The sequence below is a fragment of the Bubalus kerabau genome, chromosome 6, assembly GCF_029407905.1.
Source record: "Bubalus kerabau isolate K-KA32 ecotype Philippines breed swamp buffalo chromosome 6, PCC_UOA_SB_1v2, whole genome shotgun sequence".
Lineage (NCBI taxonomy): Eukaryota > Metazoa > Chordata > Mammalia > Artiodactyla > Bovidae > Bubalus > Bubalus kerabau.
The window spans coordinates 20,169,515-20,177,700 of record NC_073629.1 but is presented as its reverse complement, the minus strand read 5'-3'; positions in this window follow the sequence as shown (position 1 = coordinate 20,177,700).

The window sequence follows — 8,186 nt, the reverse complement described above, 5'->3', positions numbered from 1 at the left end:
GCAGGCCAGGCTTCCCTGTCCATCACTAACTCCCAAAGCTTACTCAAATTCATCGAGTTGGTGATGCCATCCAATCATCTCATCCTCTATCATCCCCTTCTTCTCCCACCTTCAATCTTTCCCAGCATCAGGGTCTTTACAAATGAGTTCTTCCAATCAGGTGGCCAAAGTATTAGAGTTTCAGCTTCAGCGTCAGTCCTTCCAATGAACATTCAGAATTGATTTCCTTTAGGAGGGACTGGTTGGATCTCCTTGCAGTCCCAGGGACTCTCAAAAGTCTTCTCCAACACCACAGTTCAAAAGCATCAATTCTTCAGTGCTCAGCCTTCTTTATAGTCCAACTCTCACATCCATACATGACTACCAGAAAAACCATAGCTTTGACTAGATGGACCTTTGTTGGCAAAGTAATGTCTCTGCTTTTTAATAGGCTGTCTAGGTTAGTAATAGCTTTTCTTCCAAGGAGCAAGTGTCATTTAATTTCATGGCTGCAGTCACCATCTGCATTGATTTTGGAGCCCCCAAAAATAAAGTCTGTCACTGTTTCCACTGTTTCCCCATCTATTTGCCATGAAGTGATGGGGCCAGATGCCATGATCTTAGTTTTCTGAATGTTGAACTTTAAGCCAACTTTTTCACTCTCCTCTTTCACTTTCTTCAAGAGGCTCTTTAGTTCTTCTTCACTTTCTGCCATACAGGTGGTGTCATCTGCATATCTGAGGTTATGGATATTTCTCCTGGCAATCTTGATTCCAACCTGTGCTTCATCCAACCTGGCATTTTGCATGACATATTCTGCATATAAGTTAAATAATCAGGGTGACAATATACAGCCTTGATGTACTCCTTTCCTGATTTGGAACCAGTCTGTTGTTCCATGTCCAGTTCTAACTGTTGCTTCTTGACCTGCACACAGATTTCTCAGGAGGCAGGTTAGGTGGTCTGGTATTCCCATCTATTGAAGAATTTTCTACAATTTGCTGTGATCCACACAGTCAAAGGCTCTGGCATAGTCAATAAAGCAGAAATAGATGTTTTTCTGGAACTCTCTTGCTTTTTTGATGATCCAATGGATGTTGGCAATTTGATCTCTGGTTCATCTGCCTTTTCTAAATCCAGCCTGAACATCTGGAAGTTCACGGTTCATGTACTGTTGAAGCCTGGCTTGGAGAATTTTGAGCATTACTTTGCTATCATGTGAGATGAGTGCAATTGTGCAGTAGTCTGAACATTCTTTGGCATTGCCTTTCTTTGGGATTGGAATGAAAACTGATCCTTTTCCAGTCCTGTGGCCACTGCTGAGTTTTCCAAATTTGTTGGCATAGTGAGTGCAGCACTTCAACAGCATCATCTTTCAGGATTTGAAATAGCTCAACGGGAATTCCCTGAGAAGGCAATGGCACCCCACTCCAGTACTCTTGCCTGGAAAATCCCATGGACGGAGGAGTCTGGTAGCCTGCAGTCCGTGGGCTTGCTAAGAATTAGACATGACTGAGCGACTTCACTTTCACTTTCATCACTGGAGAAGGAAATGGCAACCCACTCCAGTGTTCTTGCCTGGAGAATCCCAGGGACAGTGGAGCCTGGTGGGCTGCCGTCTATGGGATCGCACAGAGTCAGACATGACTGAAGCGACTTAGCAGCAGCAGCAGCAGCAACGGGAATTCCATCACCTCCACTAGCTTTGTTTGTAGTGATGCTTCCTAAGGCCCACTTGACTTTGCATTCCTGGATGTCTGGTTCTAGGTGAGTGATCACACCATTGTGGTTAACTCGGTCATGAAGATCTTTTTTGTATAGCTCTTCTGTATATTGTGGCCACCTCTTCTTAGTATCTTCTGCTTCTGTTAGGTCCATACCATTTCTGTTTTTTATTGTGCCCATCTTTGCATGAAATATTTCCTTGGTAACTCTAATTTTCTTGAAGTTTATATGTAGTTTTCAGTATATATATTGATAGATACAGCAATAAATATGATGTAAATGTATGTGCACAGCTCTATCCACTAAGTAGTCTTGGGGACAACAAAATCTCAGTAATGAGCTCATTAGAAACCAAATTTGGCCTCTAAATACCAAGGTCAAGAATTTCAGTGGTGGTCCAGTGGTTAGAACTCTGTGCTGTCACTGCTAAGGGCCCAGGTTCTATTCCTCGTAGGAGAACTAAAATGCCACAAACTGTGTAGCCAAAAAACAAACAAACAAACAAAAAGAGGAATAAATATCTGTCTCCACTAAAAGGAATCAAGGTCCTTTGGAAAAATGACTGATCCAGGGCTGGTGCAGAGAAAGTATGAGCCTGGAACATCTTGTTTTGCCAAAAAGTAAGGATGTGATCAAATAATGATGTGTGTGTTGGTTGCTCAGTCATGTCCAACTCTTTGTGACCCCATGGACAGTGGAGCCTCCAAAAATATTGGAGTGGGTAGCCCTTTCTTTTTACAAGGCATCTTCCCGACTAAGGGATCGAATCCAGTCTCCCACATTGAGGCAGATTGTTTACCATCTGAGCCTCCAGGAAAGTCAAAATAATGATAGGATATGTTAAAAGGATCCAGAAGCTAGTATTTTTAAATTAAAAGGCTCTTGCTGGACAAATCTGGAATAATTTGAGCATCAGAATGAATGTTTAAATCTATGAGCTCATAAAAATATATTAAAAAAGCTAACTGGTCACATTTAGATAATGATAGGGGCAAATCATTTAAAAAGTCATTAAAGAGAAAGAATAAAGCATTTATCTGACCTTTCTTAGATGAGTTTCAGATCAGATCAGATCAGTCGCTCAGTCGTGTCCGACTCTTTGCGACCCCATGAATCATAGCACACCAGGCCTCCCTGTCCATCACCAACTCCCAGATTTCACTCAGACTCATGTCCATTGAGTCAGTGATGCCATCCAGCCATCTCATCCTCTGTCATCCCCTTCTCCTCCTGCCCCCAATCCCTCCCAGCATCAGAGTCTTTTCCAATGAGTCAACTCTTCACATGAGGTGGCCAAAGTACTGAAGTTTCAGCTTTAGCATCATTCCTTCCAAAGAAATCCCAGGGCTGATCTCCTTCAGAATGGATTGGTTGGATCTCCTTGCAGTCCAAGGGACTCTCAAGAGTCTTCTCCAACACCACAGTTCAAAAGCATCAATTCTTTGGCACTCAGCTTTCTTCACAGTCCAACTCTCACATGCATACATGACCACTGGAAAAACCATAGCCTTGACTAGATGAACCTTTGTTGGCAAAGTAATGTCTCTGCTTTTGAATATGCTATCTAGGTTGGTCATAACTTTCCTTCCAAGGAGTAAGCATCTTTTAATTTCATGGCTGCAGTCACCATCTGTAGTGATTTTGGAGCCCCAAAAAATGAAGTCTGACACTGTTTCCACTGTTTCTCCATCTATTTCCCATGAAGTGGTGGGACCGGATGCCATGATCTTCGTTTTCTGAATGTTGAGCTTTAAGCCAACTTTTTCACTCTCCTCTTTCACTTGCATCAAGAGGCTTTTGAGTTCCTCTTCACTTTCTGCCATAAGGGTGGTGTCATCTGCATATCTGAGGTTATTGATATTTCTCCCGGCAGTCTTGATTCCAGCTTGTGTTTCTTCCAGTCCAGCATTTCTCATGATGTACTCGGCATAAAAGTTAAATAAACAGGGTGACAATATACAGCCTTGACATACTCCTTTTCCTATTTGGAACCAGTCTGTTGTTCCATGTCCAGTTCTAACTGTTGCTTCTTGACCTGCATACAAATTTCTCAAGAGACAGACCAGGTGGTCTGGTATTCCCATCTCTTGAAGAATTTTCCACAGTTTATTGTGATCCACACAGTCAAAGGCTTTGGCATAGTCAATAAAGAAGAAATAGATGTTTTTCTGGAACTCTCTTGCTTTTTCCATGATCCAGCGGATGTTGGCAATGTGATCTCTGGTTCCTCTGCCTTTTCTAAAACCAGCTTGAACATCAGGAAGTTCACAGTTCACGTATTGCTGAAGCCTGGCTTGGAGAATTTTGAGCATTACTTTACTAGCGTGTGAGATGAGTGCAATTGTGCGGTAGTTCGAGCATTCTTTGGCATTGCCTTTCTTTGGGAATGGAATGAAAACTGACCTTTTCCAGTCCTGTGGCCACTGCTGAGTTTTCCAAATTTGCTGGCATATTGAGTGCAGCACTTTCACAGCATCATCTTTCAGGATTTGGAATAGCTCAACTGGAATTCCATCACCTCCACTAGCTTTGTTCGTAGTGATGCTTTCTAAGACCCACTTGACTTCACATTCCAGGATGTCTGGCTCTAGGTCAGTGATCACACCATCATGATTATCTTAGTCCTGAAGATCTTTTTTGGACAGTTCTTCTGTGTATTCTTGCCATCTCTTCTTAATATCTTCTGCTTCTGTTAGGTCCATACCATTTCTGTCCTTTATCAAGCTCATCTTTGCATCAAATATTCCTTTGGTATCTCTGATTTTCTTGAAGAGATCCCTAGTCTTTCCCATTCTGTTGTTTTCCTCTATTTCTTTGCATTGATCGCTGAAGAAGGCTTTCTTATCTCTTCTTGCTATTCTTTGGAACTCTGCATTCAGATGTTTATATCTTTCCTTCTCTCCTTTGCTTTTCGCTTCTCTTCTTTTCACAGCTATTTGTAAGGCCTCCCCAGACAGCCATTTTGCTTTTTTGCATTTCTTTTCTATGGGAATGGTCTTGATCCCTGTCTCCTGTACAGTGTCACGAACTTCATTCCATAGTTCATCAGGCACTCTGTCTATCAGATCTAGGCCCTTAAATCTATTTCTCACTTCCACTGTATAATCATAAGAGATTTGATATAGGTCATACCTGAATGGTCTAGTGGTTTTCCCTACTTTCTTCAATTTAAGCCTGAATTTGGCAATAAGGAGTTCATGGTCTGAGCCACAGTCAGCTCCTGGTCTTGTTTTTGCTGACTGTATAGAGCTGCTCCATCTTTGGCTGCAAAGAATATAATCAATCTGATTTCGGTGTTGACCATCTGGTGATGTCCATGTATAGAGTCTTCTCTTGTGTTGTTGGAAGATGAGTATAACACCGGTTAACTAAAAAGTAGATGAGAAATGTCTCTTTATGGAAACATTCAAGCTAATGAATTAAAACAAAGTTATAGAATTAGAATATCATTATTGTGCAACACCAAATAAATTAACTGAAAAGGAGCAATTGATAATATCACAATAAAGAGAGACAACTAGATACAGTGGGCTTCCTGATTAAAAAACACACCACCACTTACAGTCTTGCCAAAGGCATCAAATATGAGTGTAAAGAGACCTCTGGATTGTGCTGTCCATGTGCAGGGACTGAAGAGGACTAAAGAACATGTCAAATACTCCATCAGTGTGCAATCAGTAAAACCCAGGCTGTGCGCAGAAAGTAGCGTATGCAGCTCAAACATCCTGAGGTCTTCAGCAGATACACTGTCATGAAAAGAAAGGGCTGGAGGAGGAAGTATGTAGGTTAAGAAACTCAAAACACATATAAGTCAAATAAATGGGAAATCCAAAGTATAGTGTCCAGGGAAGCACACTTGGATGATGAAGGTATAAAGAAATCCAAGGGGATAATTATCACAAAATTCAGGAGAATGGCTATTTTCAGGAGAGGGAGACAACTGCGACCAGAACTAGACTAGCTGGAGAAGTTCCATTTCTTGATTTAGATGATAGTTTTAAGGGTGCTGGCCTTAAAATAATTCATTAAGTCATATACTTATTTATGTGTATTTTATTTTTCAGTTTTATAAAAGTAAAAAAAATCAACACATCATGACCTTCTGATTACAGATGTGGTAGGCTAATAATGGTTTCCCAAGATGTATCCACAGCCTAATCTCTGGAACCTGTGAATACTTCCTTTTCTGCAAAATAAGGAAAAAGAGCTTTTATGTGGAAAAAGGGATTTTCCCTGCAGATGTGATTAAACTAAGGAACTTTAAATGAAGAGACTATAATGGATTATCTGGGTGGGTCCTACATGTAATCACAAATGTCCTTATAAGAGAAGAGCAGAGGGGGATCTGATAGAGGAGGTTCCTGAGCAGAGGAAGTAAGAGGAAGATGGAGAGAGATTAGAGTGATGTACAGGACAAGGAACACCAAGTAAGTGATGCCAGCAGCCACCAGAGGCTAGAAAAGGCAAGGAATGAATTCTCCTCCAAATCCTCCAGAGGGAATGTTGCCTTGATGTTGCTTGGCTTTCAGACTCTGGCCTCTAGAACTGTGAGAGAAAAAAATCTGTTTTTCTAAGCCACTAAGGTTGAAATTACTTGCTAAAGCATCCACAGAAAACCAATACATCAAGTAAGTTGTAGGGCATGGCTGGTCAGTATTCCTCCTAAAAGAAGCTAGAAAAGTTATAAAAACCATATTTTTTGAAGGAAACAAGGACATGTCAAAGGAATGAAGACTAAACCAAGTTAAATTCCAATGACAAGAGAATCTTTCTGAAGTGAGCTGAGCACAGGCTAGAGACAAGGCCTAACTTAGGTAGGCCTGCTTGGGGAAGAAACATCACTGAAGATCTTGATGGTCATGCAACATTGGAGTGCCAAGTTAAAACTTAAGGGGCCTCAAATGATGGCTAGAGTTATATATGGAAAATTTGCTGAACTCTGGGAATGTTCATGAGACTGGAGAGTTGGGCTAAAAGCTTCTAAAAGGCACAGTCAATCTCCCATGTGTGTGTGTGCTTATTCACTCAGTCGTGTCCAGCTCTTTGTGACCCTGTGGACGGTAGCCCACCGGGCTCCTCTGTCCATGGGGATTCTCCAGCCAAGAATACTGGAGTGCGTTGCCATGCCCTCCTCTTGGAGATCTTCCCAACCCAGGTCTCCCGCATTGCAGGCAGATTCTTTATCATCTGAGCCACCAGCAAAGCCCAAGAATACTGGTGGATAGCCTATCTCTTCTCCAGGGGACCTTCCCAACCCAGGAATCGAATCAAGGTCTCCTGCATTGAAGGCAGATTCCTTACCAGCTGAACTACAGGGAAGTCCAAATCTCCCATAGTCTGGCATTACTGATTAGGAAATGAAGACTTTCTGAGGCAGGGAAAGAAGAGCCTCAACTCAACTGGTCTCCTCCTCAAGATACTTGCCAGATTTTGAGACTCTCTGGAACAGGAGCCTGGAGAGCTAGCTCAATCTTCTTCAGTATTTCAGAGCTAAGGAGACCAATACCTGTCCAGCTTTCAGTTAAAAGATTGTGAGAAACATGCTTGAAGAATATGGGTGAATCGGGCTGAAACAGCAACCCGACCTTGACATAGCCTAATCCTTGACAGGATGGACTGCTCAATCCCTCATTTTATCTGCCTAATGGGAAAAAGGGAGAACTTTCTGGGGGAAGGGAACATGGTATGGAGCCTCTGTAGTTATTCACAGTTTCTGGAAAACAGCAAAAAAGCATGGGACTTGTAAAGAGAGAAGAAATATGACCAAAATGAAAAGAAAAAAAGAGATAATAGAAAAAGACTCACAAATGACCCAGATACCAGAGTTAGTATGTACACGTGGTGTTCAGTCGCTAAGTCAGGTCTGACTCTTGGCAACCCCATGGACTGTAGCCTGCCAGGCTCCTCACACATATGATCAGTGATTTCAACAAGGGTTCCAAGCCCATTCAGTGAGAAAAACAGTCTTTCCACAAATGATGTTGAGAAAACTGGTTATCTACATTTGTAATAATGAAGTTAGACCCTTACCTTACACCATAGACAAAATTTAACTCAAAATGGATAAGAGATCAAAACATAAGGGCTCTAAGTATTAAGCTGCTAGAAGAAAACATAATGGAAACGCTTCCTAAAAGTGCATTTGGTAATGATTCTTTGGATATGACATCACAAGTATGGATACGCTATCAAAAGTATGGGCAAGAAAAAAAGATAAACAGGACTACATCAAAATCTGAAACTTCTGTGCCTCAAAGGACACTGTTGAAAAACAATCTGTTTCTGCTTTTGTGGAACTTTTGGTTTAGCATGGCAGCCAGTTTTTAGATGAGTGTAACACATGCTGTGAGAAAGATATTGCAGAACTGAATTATAGAGGATATAAAATTGCAAAAATCCCTAGGGCATACCCACAGGGAAGTGCATCCATGAATAAGCTGGACACATTTTCTTTTTCATCTTTCTGTTATAGCCCCCAGGGC